The sequence below is a fragment of the Thalassophryne amazonica genome, chromosome 23 (assembly GCF_902500255.1).
Source record: "Thalassophryne amazonica chromosome 23, fThaAma1.1, whole genome shotgun sequence".
Classification (NCBI taxonomy): domain Eukaryota; kingdom Metazoa; phylum Chordata; class Actinopteri; order Batrachoidiformes; family Batrachoididae; genus Thalassophryne; species Thalassophryne amazonica.
This window is the reverse complement of record NC_047125.1, coordinates 24,782,127-24,801,026: the sequence shown is the minus strand read 5'-3', so window position 1 is coordinate 24,801,026 and position 18,900 is coordinate 24,782,127. Positions and strand designations below refer to the sequence as shown.

The following is an 18,900-nucleotide window of genomic DNA, read 5'->3' as shown; positions in this document are numbered from 1 at the left end:
CTGCCTTCTTTACCACAACATTTGCGGCCTGCAAAGAGGAGGTGCCAATTTCAAGTGATAATTTCACAATCAAACCACAATTTCTTGTCTCCCCTGTGCACACTTGCCTTGGAGTACTGAAAGCAGCTGCGCACACACGACGCCTGTTACATTAATCGTCCCTTCGTGCTGCAACAAATTAAGAACTGGTTGTGTGCTCGTAGTTTTCTTTGTGGATTTTGCACAGCGTGAAACCATGGCAACCACCGCCTAAACTGCAGTCACACTCTCCCACCGCACAACACAATGCATGTTTGCAAAAATGCTAACATGTCTAAAGAGCCCAAAACAAAGCACTACTTGTCTTAAAGCTAACTACTTTTTTTGCGTTATGCTATTCCTGCAGTGGCAAAAATGGAACATAAATGAAGCTACAGGCTTCTGAAATGCTTCAGACTGCTTGAGTTTGAAAGTTAAGCCACAAAAACATGTCGTGCTAACGCTAATGCTATAGCAAATGCTGTGGTTCTGCGGCGGATTGTGCAGAAAGGTGTGTGTGCGTATCTGTGTGTGTATTGTGGCCTGAGACAATGAAACCTTCCACTGCGCTGTCTGTGCTGCAAGGCAGTGGGCGGACACACTCAATTACAGGCTTCACAAGGTGCCTCAGCCATACAAGTGGGGATGGAGCGTAAGCGGCGCAGCGGCGCTAACCCTCCAGCATCAATCACATGGCAAGAGCGAGATGGTCTCAATGATGGCATGCGGGCAAGAGTGAAAAGAGGAAAGCACAAATCTGTGCTTATTCGTGAAGAGTGAGGTCAGATGGTGGAGATACGGAGATATAGAAGCCTCAGATCACAGACACTATGTGATAGCACACATGGACGCAAGATCGAAGCTATAGAGCAAGAATGAAACCTAGAACCTAAAGTCGAGGGCTGTGACATCTCCCTTACAGAACACACCACACTGCTAAGTATACATTCTCCAAGAACACATTGTGTTGTTCACGTATCATGAACATGGAACATCATGAGAAAGACACACAGACAAATGAAGCATTCTTCAAAGCAGTAGTCTTATCCAAAACCAGAAAACACAGTGTCATACACAGCCTAACTGATAGATATAAAGTTTGAATGCTTTTCAAATTACACACACACACACACACACACACACACACACACACACACACACACACACACACACACACACACACACACACACACACACACACACACACACAGTGATGGTAGAAACTAGTTTTTCTGGTTATTTGAAGCAAATGGTTCATCTGCTTCAAACAACTCATTTGCTTCAAACAATCCATTTGCTTCATAAAACAATTCACTGTTTTGAAAACCTTGAAACACCAAATTAAATAACTGCACCATAAAATAAGTTACTACTCTCAAAAGATTAAAAAAAAAAATAATACATAAAACCATCGTTTCAGAAAATAGTCCATCCTTTTGGCATGCTGAAATCACCAAATGATCCAACTGCTTCATAAAAGCGGGTACAGAAAATCAATGAAGAAATTCATAAAAACCAGTCATGACAAAGCCCCACATCAATATTATGTGGCCTGCTGACTACTTTTTCACCTTCACGACATAAAGTCAAGCTGAATTTTCCCACTATATATACTCAACAAAAATATAAACGCAACACTTTTGGTTTTGCTCCCATTTTGTATGAGATGAACTCAAAGATCTAAAACCTTTTCCACATACACAATATCACCATTTCCCTCAAATATTGTTCACAAACCAGTCTAAATCTGTGATAGTGAGCACTTCTCCTTTGCTGAGATAATCCATCCCACCTCACAGGTGTGCCATATCAAGATGCTGATTAGACACCATGATTAGTGCACAGGTGTGCCTTAGACTGCCCACAATAAAAGGCCACTCTGAAAGGTGCAGTTTTATCACACAGCACAATGCCACAGATGTCGCAAGATTTGAGGGAGCGTGCAATTGGCATGCTGACAGCAGGAATGTCAACCAGAGCTGTTGCTCGTGTATTGAATGTTCATTTCTCTACCATAAGCCGTCTCCAAAGGCGTTTCAGAGAATTTGGCAGTACATCCAACCAGCCTCACAACCGCAGACCACGTGTAACCACACCAGCCCAGGACCTCCACATCCAGCATGTTCACCTCCAAGATCGTCTGAGACCAGCCACTCGGACAGCTGCTGAAACAATCGGTTTGCATAACCAAAGAATTTCTGCACAAACTGTCAGAAACCGTCTCAGGGAAGCTCATCTGCATGCTTGTCGTCCTCATCGGGGTCTCGACCTGACTCCAGTTTGTCGTCGTAACCGAATTGAGTGGGCAAATGCTCACATTCGCTGGTGTTTGGCACGTTGGAGAGGTGTTCTCTTCACGGATGATGCGAAGGAGATGTGTTGCACTGCATGAGGCAAATGGTGGTCACACCAGATACTGACTGGTATCCCCCCCCCAATAAAACAAAACTGCACCTTTCAGAGTGGCCTTTTATTGTGGACAGTCTAAGACACACCTGTGCACTAATCATGGTGTCTAATCAGCATCTTGATATGGCACACCTGTGAGGTGGGATGGATTATCTCAGCAAAGGAGAAGTGCTCACTATCACAGATTTAGACTGGTTTGTGAACAATATTTGAGGGAAATGGTGATATTGTGTATGTGGAAAAAGTTTTAGATCTTTGAGTTCATCTCATACAAAATAGGAGCAAAACCAAAAGTGTTGCGTTTATATTTTTGTTGAGATATATGCATGAGCGCACACACACACAAAAATCTTATTATATACTACATGCTTAATAAACATGACACAACCCCACATCCTTATAATGTGGCCTGCTCACTTCTTTTTCACCCTTAGGATACAAAGTCAGCCTGCATTTTTCTATCAAAATATAATGTACTGTATATACTGCTCACTAAAACCAGTTATGACACAAACCCACAACCTTATACTGTGACCAGGACAGAGTGAGCTCATTTTTATAATGATACCATCCTGTCATCCAGCTGACACATTTATCATCCTGATAAGATTTTGGACACATGTTTGCTTTCACTCCTGGGAAGTGACTTCCTTCTGGCAATTTTTGCCTTTTATTCAGTGTGTGCCCCCCCCCCCCCCCCCCCCCCCCCCCCACACACATTTGGGTCTGACTTCTAACACAGCTGGCTGTGAAGCCACATATCGATTGTCCTCTACCTCGCACAGTGACTCCTTTGGTGTCCCACTTGGTTGCTTGGTGATGATGATGCAGTGCCATCGAGCACAGATTTGGAGGTGGGCTGGAATAAAGAAAAGGTGACAGGTGCCCACTCACCCCGGGTAATGAAAGATGTTTTAAAATACTCATCTTCCACCTTATATTTATCACAAAATTTGTTATTTCTATCGCAATCAAACAGAATGTGCTTTGAATGCTCTTAAAGGTCTTGGAGTTGGTATGAAGTCGGCCTGCATCTTTGTATCAAAACTCATACTGAATGATAAAAACCACTCATGGCAGAAACCCACATTCTGATATTGTGGCCTGCTGACCTCTGCTTCACCTTTACGATACAAAGTCGGCTTGCATTTTCATGTCAATGCTTATTATATACTGTGAACTAAAAGAACATAATAGAACCCATATCCTTATAATATGCTGACTTGTGATTCATCATTACAGTACTCTACTCACTACTATATAGTAGTGAGTAGAGTGAGTAGTGAGTAGCATATACTACTCATATATGCTACAAGCAAAACCAATCATGGCAGAACTTCAGATCCTTATAATGTGGCCTGCTGACTTCTTTTACACCTTTAGGTTACAAAGTTGGCCTGTATTTTTGTATCTCAGCTCATATGGCATGCTGAAACCAATCAGGGCAGAATCTACATCCTTATAATGTAGCCTGCTGACTTCTTTTACACCTTTAGGTTACAAAGTTGGCCTGTATTTTTGTATCACAGCTCATTATATATGGCTTGCTGAAACCAATCAAGGCAGAATCCATATCCTTATAATATGGCCTGCTGACTTCTTTTACACCTTTAGGTTACAAAGTTGGCCTGTATTTCTGTATTGCAGATCATTATATATGGCTTGCTGAAACCAATCAAGGCAGAATCCATATCCTTATAATATGGCCTGCTGACTTCTTTTACACCTTTAGGTTACAAAGTTGGCCTGTATTTTTGTATTGCAGCTCATTATATATGGCATGCTGAAACTAATCAAGGCAGAATCCACATCCTTATAATATGGCCTGCTGACTTCTTTTACACCTTTAGGTTACAATGTTGGCCTGTATTTTTGTATCTCAGCTCATATGGCATGCTGAAACCAATCAGGGAAGAATCTACATCCTTATAATGTAGCCTGCTGACTTCTTGTACACCTTTAGGTTACAAAGTTGGCCTGTATTTTTGTATCACAGCTCATTATATATGCCATGCTGAAACCAATCAAGGCCGAATCCACATCATTATAATATGGCCTGCTGACTTCTTTTTTTTCAATCAATCAATTTTATTATATAGCGCCAAATCACAACAAACAGTTGCCCCAAGGCGCTTTATATTGTAAGGCAAGGCCATACAATAATTACGTTATCATTACCGTTAGGATCCAAAGTTGCCCTGCATTGTGAAATCAAAACATTATATGCTGCACACTGAAAGCAACTCTGGCAGAACCCCACATCCTTATCAAGAGCCAACCACAGACTGAGCTTGAATTTGTGATGATACCTTCCTGTCACATCCAGCTGACAGAACATCCATCATCCCGATAAGATGTTTGACAGCTGTTTGCTTTTAGTCCTGGAAAGTGCCTTCGTTCCGGCAATTTGGCACTTTTATTCAGTGTCTTTACCACCACCCCCTATCCAAAGGGTCTGACTTCTGACAGAAGTGACTGTGAAGCAATGAACTGATTGTCAACCATCTTGCAAAGTGATCTCTATGGTCTTCTCCTTGGTTGTCTGGTGATGATGCAATGCTGTTAATAAGACAAATTTGGGGGTGGACTTGAGGTGCCATGGGGATGGTTTAGGAGACACTGAAATGTCACTTCTTATTTCTACTGTCTATGTAGAGTCAAATAATCAATTATTTCTATCTCAGTCAAGCAAAATATGCTTTTATAAATGGCCCATTTGGACGGCTGTTGTTGTATATAATGTGTGCTAAATTAACATGGCACAGCCCCACATCCTTATCAGCTAGCTTTTTCATATTATTATATACGGCATACTAAAACCAATCTAGACAATCTTACTGCCACCTTGTGTTTATAACCAAAGTAACAAATGATTTCTATCACAGTCCAACAATATGTTTTCTAAACAGCCCATTAGAACAATGAGTTGATCAAAGAACAAATTTAATGTTCTTAAAGGTCTTAGACTGGATGCTCGCTGTGATTGATGAAGACACTGATGAACACACAGTGATACCCATCCTAATATTGATATTCCATTTTCCGTGCTAATAAATACCTGGGGCTAATGCGCTGCCTCCAAACAGCCATTGATTTTATGTTCTCATGTCTGTCCTGGAATTCTGCTGAAAAAAGTTTAATCTGTAGTTTTTTTGTGGATAATTGATCCAATTTTTCTGCTAATTGATTTACAAACATCTCTTTAAAGGAGTCCTTTGCAACTGAGGCCAAGGTCCTTCTGGGCTAACCTTGGGGTTTTTGTGGTTGGGTCCATTCCAGGATGGCTAGTTTTCTGGTTCTGATAATGACTGAAACAGTGGGTTGGTCGATGAGTAGTTGGACTTATGCACTGGAACACCTATCAAATCCAGCTCACACCTTCAAGCTTGTCAAAGCCAAATTTAGCGACGTAGAACCAAGCAGTTCAACGGTGGCCAAAGGAACATTGGCAGATTGTTGGCTGGTGGTTCCAATATGTACTCAAATGAGTGCTGCTCCTCTTGCAGCCATCGCACACACACTCCACGGGGTAAACCCCAGCTTTTCCCCATCTTTGTGTCCTTGTGAAGCCACTAGACTAGAATTTCAAGAACACAAAACAACCACTTCATAATATACACATTACCGTTATCTGTCGCCCAACACTCCCCCAGTTTGTTTCGGGAAGTTGTAACACGGCTGTTGCGTGATGGGACTGATATAGTTCTTCAGAGAGGCCGGTGGCAGGCTCTATTTACAGAGCGCAGTGTATTGAAAGCAGGAAGGGAAACGTTTCCTTTTCCCTGGACACATAGAATGCCGCATCGGTGGGGGAGCACCGGCTGGAAAAAGAGATTAGCAGCTACAGTTGCATTTTAGCAAAGAAGGGGAGAGGAGAAGTGGGATGGGAGGGAGGAATAAGGTGAGGGAAAGTAGGAGGCAGCACGAGATGAGATACGGATGAAAAGTTCTGAGCCTGAGTGAACACAGAGCAGAGCAGCCGTTAGACTCTGACTTTGGCCGTGGTACACACCACATGGTATCTGGGAAACAGCCTGTTCTTTCCAGATTTTCCATACTATGCCATACTCTGTTTCTTAACTCATTTACTGTAACTCATCTCTGTTGGTTACGTAATACTCAGGATATTTTTCTTCTTCTGACTTGTGGATGAAAAGGCTCATTGGCCATCATCAAGGCATTGTAGACCATTTAAAAATAGGGAACTGCACAGTAACAACCGTGTAATTCCAACACTGTTCGTGAATTAATTTGGCTGTAATGGTTATCTTTATTATTTGCTTTAAACTACAATATTCTGTGATAATTAGATTTAAAAAATAATCCCACTACTAATATACTATAATATGAGCAACATTTGTCTGTTTGGTGATTCTTCCCAGGTCCTTTGGCCAGTTTACACCAAAATTAAGTAGCTGAAGCTTGATCGCAGAACTGTTTGGCCTTCGTTTTGGCAATGGTCAAGATTATTGGGGACAAAAGTAAATAAATAAATAAATAAATAATGTTAAAAATGTTGCCACTTTGATTTGCACCAACTATAGTTCACATAAGTTGGGGGTTTCCAGAATTACCAAGGTGAAGTCAATTTTTGCCAAAGATCAATCTCTGTAGTCAAGGTCATGTCTGTATCTGCCTCTCTGTTGGCCAAGTCTTCCCCGTTATGTTAGCCAGTTTCTACCAAACTTGGTATGTGGATGAAGGTCACCCTAGATTTGCTATGAAAGGCTTCACTGTGGCAATGGTCAAAGTAAATACAGTCAAAGTCAAGGAAAGTTATGTTGAACCTCATTTGAAACAAATTTTGCACACATAGTATATGTAGGTCAATTCCAGAACAGCCCTGGATAAGACAACCAAAAGTAATTTTGGTAAATGTCAAGTTCACTGGAGATCACAGGGGTGAAAGGTCAGATTTTTACGAGGCAAGGAAGTGTGTTGTTTACAAAGTGACTACATCCATGTTGGTGCTATATACCTTAGCTATCTGTCATAGGCCTTAATTTCTGATGCCCATGGGCGATATTGCCTTGCAGACATAATTTTAGCTGCTGATGTTGGCATCTCCTATGTGATAGGTGTGATAATACTAATAATCTCCTTCACTTGGGCCAAGACCGAATTCCCTACCTGGAGTAGGCAATCCATCGGTTTCCTACTGAGAACCACGGCCTCAGATTTAGAGGTGCTGATCCTCATCCCAGCCGCTTCACACTTGGCTGCGAACCGATCCAGTGAGTGTTGGAGGTCACAGGCCGATAAAGTCAACAGGACAACATCATCTGCAAAAAGCAGTGATGAGACCCTGAACCCACCAAACCAGAAACCCTCCTCCCCCCCGACCACGCCTCGATATCCTGTCCATGAATATTACAAACAGGATTGGTGACAAGGCGCAGCCCTGGTGGAGGCCAACCTCCAATGGAAACGAGTCCGACTTACTGCCAAGAACCCAAACCCAGCTCTCGCTTTGTTAGTACAGAGATTGGATGGCCCTGAGAACGGACCCCCTCACTCCATACTCCCGCAGCACCTCCCACAGTATCTCATTTTCATTTCATTTATATAGGGCCAAATCACAACAAAGTTGCCTCAAGATGCTTCACACAAGTAAGGTCTAACCTTACCAACACCTACAGCAAACACACAGGCAACAGTGGTAAGGACAAACTCCCTCTGGTAGCACAGTATCTCCAGGGGTACCCGATCATATGCCTTCTCCAAGTCCACAAAACACATGTACGCTGGATGGGCATACTCCCAGGTCCCCTCCAGGATCCTTGTGAGAGTGTAGAGCTGGTTGGTTGTTCCATGACCAGGACGGAACCTGCATTGTTCCTCTTCCATCAGAGGTTCAACTATCGGCTGAACCCTTCTTTCCAGCACCCTGGAGTAGACTTTACTAGGGAGGCTGAGCAGTGTGATGCCCCTGAAACTGGCACACACTCTCTGGTCCCTCTTTTTAAATAAGGAGACCACCACTCCAGTTTGCCACTCCTTAGGCACTGTCCCAGACTTCAATGCAATGTTGAAGAGACATCTCATCTGAGACAGTCCCTCCACACCTAGAGCCTTCAGCATTTCTGGATGGATCTCATCCACCCCCAGGGCCTTGCCATTGCAGAGTTGTTTGACTACCTCAGTGACTTCCACCAGGGAAATGATGAAAATCCTCCATCAGCTTCCAGCTCTCCCCCTACTGTAGAGGCCGCTCCGGTCTGATGCAGGAGTTCCTCAAAGTGTTCCTTCCAGGGCTGGATTACAATCTCAGTTGAGGTCAACAGAGTCCCATCCTTACTCTAGACAGCTTGGATGGTTTCCTGTTTTCCTCTCCTGAGGTGCCTCACGGTCCACCAGGAGCACTTTGGTGCCGACCGAAAGTCCTTCTCGATGGTTACTCAGAACTCCTCCCACAGCCGCTGCTTTGCTTCCCCCACAGCAGAGGCTGCCGCCCTTCAGGCCTGTCAGTACCTTGCAACTGCCTCCGGAGTTCTTCCGAGATAACATATCTCAGAAGGACTCCTTCTTCAATTGGACGGCTTCCCTGACCACTGGTGTCCACCACGGTGTTTGAGGGTTGCCGCCCCTTGAGGCACCAAAGACCTTCAGGCCACAGCTCCCCACTGCAGCTTCAGCAATGGAAGCTTTGAACATTGCCCATTCTGGTTCAGTGCCCCAAGCTCCACAGGGATTCCAGAAAAGTTACACCAGAGGTGTGAGTTGAAGATCTGTCGGACAGTGGACTCCTCCAGACATTCCCAGTTCACCCGCACTATCTGTGTGGGCTTACCAGGTCTGTCCAAAGTCCTACCCCACCCTCTGATCCAACTCACCACCAGATGGTGATCCGTTGACATCTCCACCTCTCTCTTCACCCGAGTCTAGAGAACATGCAGCCTCAGATTAGATGATGCAATCACAAAATCAATCATCGAACTTTGGCCTAGGGTGCGCTAGTACCATGTACACTTATGAGCATCCTTGTGTTCACACATGATGGACAGTCCGTGACTAGCACATAAGTCCAATAACAAACGACTGCACAACTTTTAACTTACCTTGATGAATATAACATTTCAGAGGTTTTTCAGTCTGGTTTTAAAATGTTGCATAGCACAGAAACTGCCCTTTTAAAGGTTTTTAATGACATTTTAATGGCAAATGATAGCGGCAACCATGTCATTTTTGTCCTGCTTGACCTGACTGCTGCTTTTGATACAATTGACCACAACATACTGATAAATTGTTTGTAGAAGCTTGTGGGCATCGGTGGTAGTGTGCTGGACTGGTTCAGGTCCTACTTAACTGGTAGGACTATGTGCATTGGCCTCGGGGTTTGTGAGTCCTCCTCCGCTCCACTTTTATATGGGGTCCCACAGGGTTCAATTCTTGGACCCCTACTCTTCTCCCTGTATTTGCTTCCCCTGGGGTCCATTCTCAGAAAGCATGGCATCAGCTTCCACTGCTATGCTGATGACAGCCAGCTATATGTCCCCCTAAAGAAAAAATTATGCCTCTTCTCTTCAGCCCCTTTTGTCCTGCCTTGAGGATGTTAAAGCCTGGAAGGCATTGAATTTTCTTAATTTTAATGAAAACAGAGGTGATTGTTTTTGGCCCAAGCAGCTCCTGTTCTTCCTCACCTGTTGATCTGGGGCCTTTGACAGCCTTTTTGAAATCTACTGTCACAAACTTGGGTTTTAAGATGGACAACTATTTTAAACTGGACCACCAAATCAGTGCAGTAGTCAGATCGAGTTTCTTTCACTTAAGGCAGCTTGCTAAGGTTAAGCCTTTTCTTGCACATCAGCACTTTGAAACAGCAATCCATGCTTTTATTACCTCCCGGCTGGATTACTGTAATGCACTTTATTATGGAATTAGCGAGTCCTCCCTTGCACGTCTCCAGCTAGTTCAGAATGCTGCCGCCGTCTGCTAACTGGTGCACGTAAGAGGGAGCACATTACACCTATCCTGGCCTCCCTCCACTGGCTGCCTGTGCATTTTAGAATTCATTTTAAGATCCTTTTATTTGTTTTTAAATCTAATTTTAAATTGTTTTTTAAATCTTTAAATCTTCAACAGAACAACGGAGTCCCCCACCGGAGCCTGTACATTATGTGACCCATAATAGCGAAAAAAGTGTTTCCATTGCAGTGTTTCTACAGTAAGGCTGGAAGGCTTTTTAGAATCGTGTTATGCAATCATAAGAACATCTGTGATACTTCATCATTTATTTGAAATATACGTGTTTCCATTAAGTGTTTTTTCCATTTCTTTCTTCAATTAGCACACTTTAAAGGTGAATGGAAACCCACCTATAGTTGAAACGTTTCATCCAAACCTCACATTCTACCTTACTTAACCCCAATCAATGATGAAAACAGCCTGCTGAGTGGAACAGAGGGAAAAGAAATAAAGAAAAACTCATCTCAAAACCAAGTGGAACCAATTATTCAGGGACGGCCACAGCTGCTTCTTTTTTTTTTTTTTTCTTAGAGACTTCCTGCTCAAACGTCAGTCCTATTACCAGATGTGAAAGTGTGCTGAATAACAAACACCGGAAGGGCGTGTGGGTCTGTTTGTGTGTGTGTGAAATGCAAACTCGAGTGCTCGGCCACACTCGTGTAGCACATGCACAGTGGGTTTGGAGTTTTCTTAGATATAATGTGTTTCTCCTTCACGCTGGCTTATCTCCCCGCCACAAACCAAGCTTCCTTCTTGAACACTCACCACGCGATGACTGACAAATGTGACTTCATGGCGAGGCATATTGTGTGAAATGAAAATGTGAGGAATCCGCTTGTGCAACGCGCACAAGACTTTACCTCTTGCAATGAACGCCGAGTACAATCCTCCCATTTGTCTTTCTGAGTGTGAGTTTTTCTACAGCACTGATGTTAGGAGTCTCACTTCCTTTTGTCAGTGTTTAACCATGTGTCAAAAAGCCAATTTAATGGCACAACAGGAATCTCAGGTATTACTTTTTGCATTCCTGTTTTGCAATAAATTAAAAAATGGCTTTAGTCTTCCATTTGTGCATTCAGATCCACAAGTGCTTAGGCAGCGACAATTTTTATTAGGGATGCAGAGATCCCGATACCACTATCAGGTATCGGCCCGATACTACAACCCCTGGCAATAATTATGGAATCACCGGCCTCGGAGGATGTTCATTCAGTTGTTTAATTTTGTAGAAAAAAACAGATCACAGACATGACACACAACTAAAGTCATTTCAAATGGCAACTTTCTGGCTTTAAGAAACACTATAAAAAATCAGGAAAAAAAATTGTGGCAGTCAGTAACGGTTACTTTTTTAGACCAAGCAGAGGGAAAAAAAATATGGAATCACTCAATTCTGAGGAAAAAATTATGGAATCATGAAAAACAAAAGAACGCTCCAACACATCACTAGTATTTTGTTGCACCACCTCTGGCTTTTATAACAGCTTGCAGTCTCTAAGGCATGGACTTAATGAGTGACAAACAGTACTCTTCATCAATCTGGCTCCAACTTTCTCTGATTGCTGTTGCCAGATCAGCTTTGCAGGTGGGAGCCTGGTCATGGACCATTTTCTTCAACTTCCACCAAAGATTTTCAATTGGATTAAGATCCGGACTATTTGCAGGCCATGACATTGACCCTATGTGTCTTTTTGCAAGTAATGTTTTCACAGTTTTTGCTCTATGGCAAGATGCATTATCATCTTGAAAAATGATTTCATCATCCCCAAACATCCTTTCAATTGATGGGATAAGAAAAGTGTCCAAAATATCAACGTAAACTTGTGCATTTATTGATGATGTAATGACAGCCATCTCCCCAGTGCCTTTACCTGACATGCAGCCCCATATCATTAATGACTGTGGAAATTTACATGTTCTCTTCAGGCAGTCATCTTTATAAATCTCATTGGAACGGCACCAAACAAAAGTTCCAGCATCATCACCTTGCCCAATGCAGATTCGAGATTCATCACTGAATATGACTTTCATCCAGTCATCCACAGTCCACGATTGCTTTTCCTTAGCCCATTGTAAGCTTGTTTTTTTCTGTTTAGGTGTTGATGGCTTTCGTTTCGCTTTTCTGTATGTAAATCCCATTTCCTTTAGGCGGTTTCTTACAGTTCGGTCACAGATGTTGACTCCAGTTTCCTCCCATTCGTTCCTCATTTGTTTTGTTGTGCATTTTCGATTTTTGAGACATATCAATCAATCAATTCAATCAATTTTATTTATATAGCGCCAAATCACAACAAACAGTTGCCCCAAGGCGCTTTATATTGTAAGGCAAGGCCATACAATAATTACGTAAAAACCCCAATGGTCAAAACGACCCCCTGTGAGCAAGCACTTGGGGACAGTGGGAAGGAAAAACTCCCTTTTAACAGGAAGAAACCTCCAGCAGAACCAGGCTCAGGGAGGGGCAGTCTTCTGCTGGGACTGGTTGGGGCTGAGGGAGAGAACCAGGAAAAAGACATGCTGTGGAGGGGAGCAGAGATCAATCACTAATGATTAAATGCAGAGTGGTGCATACAGAGCAAAAAGAGAAAGAAACACTCAGTGCATTATGGGAACCCCCCAGCAGTCTAAGTCTATAGCAGCATAACTAAGGGATGGTTCAGGGTCACCTGATCCAGCCCTAACTATAAGCTTTAGCAAAAAGGAAAGTTTTAAGCCTAATCTTACAAGTAGAGAGGGTGTCTGTCTCCCTGATCCGAATTGGGAGCTGGTTCCACAGGAGAGGAGCCTGAAAGCTGAAGACATATTGCTTTAAGTTTTCTGTCTTGACGCTTTGATGTCTTCCTTGGTCTACCAGTATGTTTGCCTTTAACAACCTTCCCATGTTTGTATTTGGTCCAGAGTTTAGACTGACTGTGAACAACCAACATCTTTTGCAACATTGCGTGATGATTTACCCTCTTTTAAGAGTTTGATGATCCTCTCCTTTGTTTCAATTGACATCTCTCGTGTTGGAGCCATGATTCATGTCAGTCCACTTGGTGCAACACCTCTCCAAGTTGTGATCACTCCTTTTTAGATGCAGACTAACAAGCAGATCTGATTTGATGCAGGCGTTAGTTTTGGGGATGAAAATTTACAGGGTGATTCCATAATTTATTCCTCAGAATTGAGTGAGTCCATATTTTTTTTTCCCTCTGCTTGGTCTAAAAAAGTAACCGTTACTGACTGCCACAATTTTTTTTCCTGATTTCTTAGTGTTTCTTAAAGCCAGATAGTTGCCATTTGAAATGACTTTAGTTTTGTGTCATGTCTGTGATCTGCTTTTTTTCTACAAAATTAAACAACTGAATGAACATCCTCCGAGGCCGGTGATTCCATAATTTTTGCCAGGGGTTGTAGTATTGGGCCGATACCATATTCATTTACTTATACTTGTAATCATTAAACTTCTCCGATACTACAACACCTGACACCACTTTACAGCAGCGTGATGTCAACTAGAGCCCTGTGTGGGACCGTATTCTTCATCCCGCTCTCGCTGAAATTCTGACCATTCCCGCCCGCACTCGCAACATGTGTTTTACAGTCTCACACATTCCCGCAATGGGTGTGTCCAGTACAGGAGCAGTTACAGTCAAAAAGTAAGGATCAACTGATGAAAATAAAACATGTTTTCAAAGTCATCATAAAACTATAATGGTATCATTAAGTATTCGTATCAGTAATCGGTATCAATGAGGACCCAAATGTATGTACTCGTACTTGTATTTAGTCTGGAAAAAAGTGGAATTGGTGCATCCCTATTCCCCAAGTGCTTAGGCAGCGACAATTTTTATTAGAGATGCAGAGATGCCGATACCGTATTCATTTACTTATACTTGTAATCATTAAACTTCTCCGATACTACAACACCCGATACCACTTTACGGCAGCGTGATGTCAACTAGAGCCCTGTGCGGGACTGTATTCTTCTTCCCGCTCCCGCTGAAATTCTGACCATTCCCGCCCGCACTTGCAACATGTGTTTTACAATCTCATCCGCTCCTGCAATGGGCGTGTTCAGTCCAGGAGCAGTTACAGTTAAAAAAATAAGGAACAACTGATGAAAATAAAACATGTTTTCAAAGTCATCATAAAACTGTAATGGTATCATTAAGTATTCATATCGGTACTCGGTATCGATGAGGACCCAAATGTATGTACTCATACTTGTACTTAGTCTGGAAAAAAGTGGAATCGGTGCATCCCTAATTTTTATAATTTTGCCTCTCTCTCAGTCAAAATGTGAATGTAGTGTAGAAATATCACGTTAACTATTCGGGAATTGCAACCATTTCTCGACACCGTCCCTCCATTTTCAGAGTGAAGTCCGGGAAGATGCTGACGTTCCCTCGCAACGCAAATGACACTCCTCATCTGAATCTCCCTACGTAACTGCTCTTCTGAGGCAAAATCATTCCAGCAGTACCCAAGGATCCTCCAAAGGATGTGTGGTTGTGAAACGTGGATGCTAACTGGTGACCTAACATGACGAAAGGATGCCTTTGGTACTAATCTGTGTCCTTGAAGGATTGCTGATGTACTCAACACTGTGGTACCACAGCAGCTTTATAGTATTCATTTCATATGCTAGCGCTCAGGGGTAGTGTGCTTGCACCACAGCAAGAATGCTGTGGGTTTAACGGGTTCATTTCCTCTCTGTATAGAAGCCTTTACGGTGTCAAATCTCACGCATAATCACGTTCTTGCTGGGGAGGCCGAGATTTTGTTGTCAGTGGAAACAAGCATTTGCGGCAACTTGTTTGCAACATTGTATCATGATGGAGGTGAATTCAACCAAAATATGTATTTAGGTGTTTAAATAAGATAATCGTGGGTCTTTAATATAAGTTTTATTTTCAAAAAAAGCATGTTGCTGTTAGGATTGCATGTTGGAAAGCTGTTCTTTTCGAGTGTCCTTAAGAAATGATTCGATCCATCGACATCAATAGCCTTTTTGCTTAACAATTCCCTTATCAGTCCTTCAGAGTGGCCGTTGTTTTTGGGGGTGTTTGTCAGGAAAATGATCATTTCTCTACATTGATTACAGACCCTGCAGCGGGTCTGTATAATCAACCGTTTCTGCAGTGCAGCTTCGCTTTGAACCTCGAACCAATGAAGCAGTGCTTCAATCTTCAATATGCTGCTTTGTTGTTTCTTTGTTTTATTTCACTTTATCTTAATTTTTCCCTGCTAAAACCCTAAAGAGCATATGTCTATGAGTAATATTTACCTTTTTTATGTTAAACCAACCTGTTATGGTCTTCTGAAACAGGTGATAGATGTGTTTTATAACTTAAAAATGGGACTGATGCTAACGTGTTAGCATGTCTATGGTGTTTTCAATGTTAAAGTTAGCATTAAGCTGAGCCATTATGAAGTCTCCCTCCCCAGCGCGCAAAGGATTCTGGGATACTCTAAAACCGTGAATGTAATTTACATGTTCTCTCTGTGACTTTGTGGGGTTTTTTTTTTTCTCTGTGCACTCTGGATAAAACAAATATGCACAGTCACTAAAGATATGCACCCAGGTCCAAACCACAGGGGGGTGGAAGCGCGGGTGTGGTGTTAGCATGCCAGGGAAACGTAACACTTGAAATTAAATGTTCAACTTTACTTGCTAACCTGTCAAATGATTCATGGGGGAAATAACACGCAACTGTGAAACAGCCACAAAGCATCAAATCAAACTTAAATGGTAGCACAGCAAAAGTCTCCACTCTGACCTCGCGGCCATGTTTTACTGCGTAGTTTGCTGTCTGCAGTGTTGCTTTGTTTCTTCCTGCCTGTCAAAGTTCTGTTCACTGAGAAATGTACTTTTAAGCAACAGTCATTTTGAAATTGTTTCAGTTTGTGTGTAATTCCTGGGAGTTTCATCCCCTCACCCTAGCATGACAGCATTAGCACCAGGCTAGTTCCTGTTAACTATCTAAAACATCTTGGAGACCACAAACCACAGAATTTCCTGTGCTGACAAATCAGTCATCATCCGTATCAGATCAGTTGTGTGAACAATTAACCTGCATTGAAAATGTGTTTTCTAAAAGCACAATTCAGTCATATCAGCAGATTCTGTCCGAATTTACCAGTAAAAAAAAATACAAACACACACCAAAACTGGGGGTGTTCAAACCACTTTGATTGGATATTAGTGTGTTTTTGCAACAACTGACATGAATTTTCAGAATTTACAAGTGAAAATTCTACTTTTCTCCACAATTCTCTGACAATTTTAAATACCTATTTAATGGAAGTGTGGTGCCCCCCCACCCACCCCCACCCCCCCAAAAAAATAAAAAATAAAAAAATTAGATCAATGTCAAAATTCTAACGTAGATATTCACTGCAGATATTCAATACAATATTCAACTTATAATAAATGTTAAACTCAACAATGACGTAATAATGAAATGACTGAGCTCGTTCCACACAACTCACATTGGATTGATTTTGAAGGAACGTCATCGTGTGGGCAGTATTTAATTGTAGACGAGACCTTTGAAACCTCCCTCTCACCAAAACCTTAATCCCAAATGTACAATCACCCTCATTGGTAATTCACTGTCTTTAATCACTGGCAGCCAAGCCACAGGGTTTCCATCTACCCTCCCGCCAGGCTCATCACCGCTTACTCCCTTAATGATTTAAGTCCAGCCACCTGTTAATTTATTACTCTTTAGAAGACACTTGCCCTTTGCAAAGCCCTTATATTTCTTCCTTTTTTCCTGCAGCTGTCTCTCTTGATGCTACATTTCAGCCATACTTTTTAATTGGGTTCGACTTGGACCCCAATACCACGCAACAACTTCAAATGGATACCAAACTGTACAAACAATAATGCTGATGATCCTTTCAATGAAGGTGAAAACTTAAAAAAATATATTTGTAGCCAGTGACTGGTCATTGGTCAATGGGTCTGCATGGACCCCAAGCATATTTTTTAATACAACTCCTATGTGGAAAATTTTACAATCTTGGGTGCTGATCTCTTTGATGAATAGCCAACTACCTAAAACAATGTAAATAAATAATGTGCAGCCAGTGGATAATTACTTCAAAACAATATGCATCTGGGGTCCACACAGACATTGTGTGGACCAAAGAGAGGTTAAATTAGTCATCTGAAAACTTGCAATTGATGCAGGTGGCTTTCAGACTATAATGCAACGGTCTTGTTTAAAAAGTTTCTTAAACCATCCCTACATGACAAATTACCCATCTGTTTGAAGTTCACATGGACCCCAACCAATATTTTAATGAAACTACCATTGTGGTATGCAGTTATACAGTATGGGTGGTGATGATACAGTGAATCTGGAATGTATTTACAGCGCTTCACTTTTTCCACATTTTATTCTGTTACAGCCTTATTCCAAAATGGACGAAATCCCCTCCCCCCAATTCCTAATCACAGTACCCCATAATGACAATGTGAAAGGTTTTTTGAGATTTTTGCAAATTTATAACAATAAAAAAAAAAAAAGAAATCCCATACATAAGTATTCACAGCCTTTGCCATGAAGCTCAAAATTGAGCTCAGGTGCATCCTGTTTCCACTGATCATCCTTGAGATGTTTCAGCAGCTTAATTGGAGTCCACCTGGGGTAAATTCAGTTGATTGGACATGATTTGGAAAGACACACACCTGTCTACATATAAGGTCCCACAGTTGACAGTGCACATCAGAGCACAAACCAAGCATGAAGTCAAAGGAATTGTCTGTAGACCTCAGAGACAGGATTGTCTTGAGGCACAAATCTGGGGAAGGGTACAGAAACATTTCTGCTGTTTGAAGGTCTCAATGAGCACAGTGGCCTCCATCATACATAAATGGAAGAAGTTTGGATCCACCAGGATTGGCCGCACGTCTAAACTGAGCAATCGTGGGAGAAGGGACTGAGTCAGAGAGGTGACCAAGAACCCAATGGTCACTCTGTCAGAGCTCCAGCATTCCTCTGTGGAGAGAAGAGAACCTTCCTGAAGGACAACCATCTCTGCAGCAATCCACCAATCAGGTCTGTATGGTAGAGTGGCCAGACAGAAGCCACTCCTTAGTAAAAGGCACCTGATGGACTCTGACCATGAAAAACAGAATGTTCTGGTCTGATGAGACAAAGGTAGAACTCTTTGATGTGAATGCCAGACATCATGTTTGGAAGAAACCAGGCACCATCCCTACAGTGAAGCATGGTGGTGGCAACATCATGCTGTGGGGATGTTTTTCAGCAGTAGGAACTGGGAGACTAGTCAGGATTGAGGGCAAGATGAATGCAGCAATGTACAGAGACATCCTGGATGAAAACCTGCTCCAGAGCACTCTTAACTCAGACTGGGGTGACGGTTCATCTTTCAGCAGGACAATGACCCTAAGCACACAGCCAAGATATCAAATGAGTGGCTTCAGGACAACTCTGTGAATGTCCTTGAGTGGCCCCGCCAGAGCCCAGACCTGAATCTGATTGAACAAAG

General features: G+C 42.3%; 1 protein-coding gene across 4 annotated transcripts in view; it reads right to left on the bottom strand.

Moving 5' to 3' along the window:
* LOC117504709 (RAS guanyl-releasing protein 2-like) overlaps positions 1–18,900 on the bottom strand; it is a 67,017-nt gene that overhangs the window by 44,270 nt on the left and 3,847 nt on the right. Inside the window, exon 1 of one of the 4 annotated variants that reach the window (XM_034164208.1) lies at positions 3,204–3,418. The exons of the other annotated variants lie outside the window; for them this stretch is intronic. The gene's annotated coding sequence lies outside the window, so the exon portion shown is untranslated. Of the gene's footprint in view, positions 1–3,203; positions 3,419–18,900 lie in introns of those variants that run through there. 4 annotated transcript variants of the gene reach the window in all.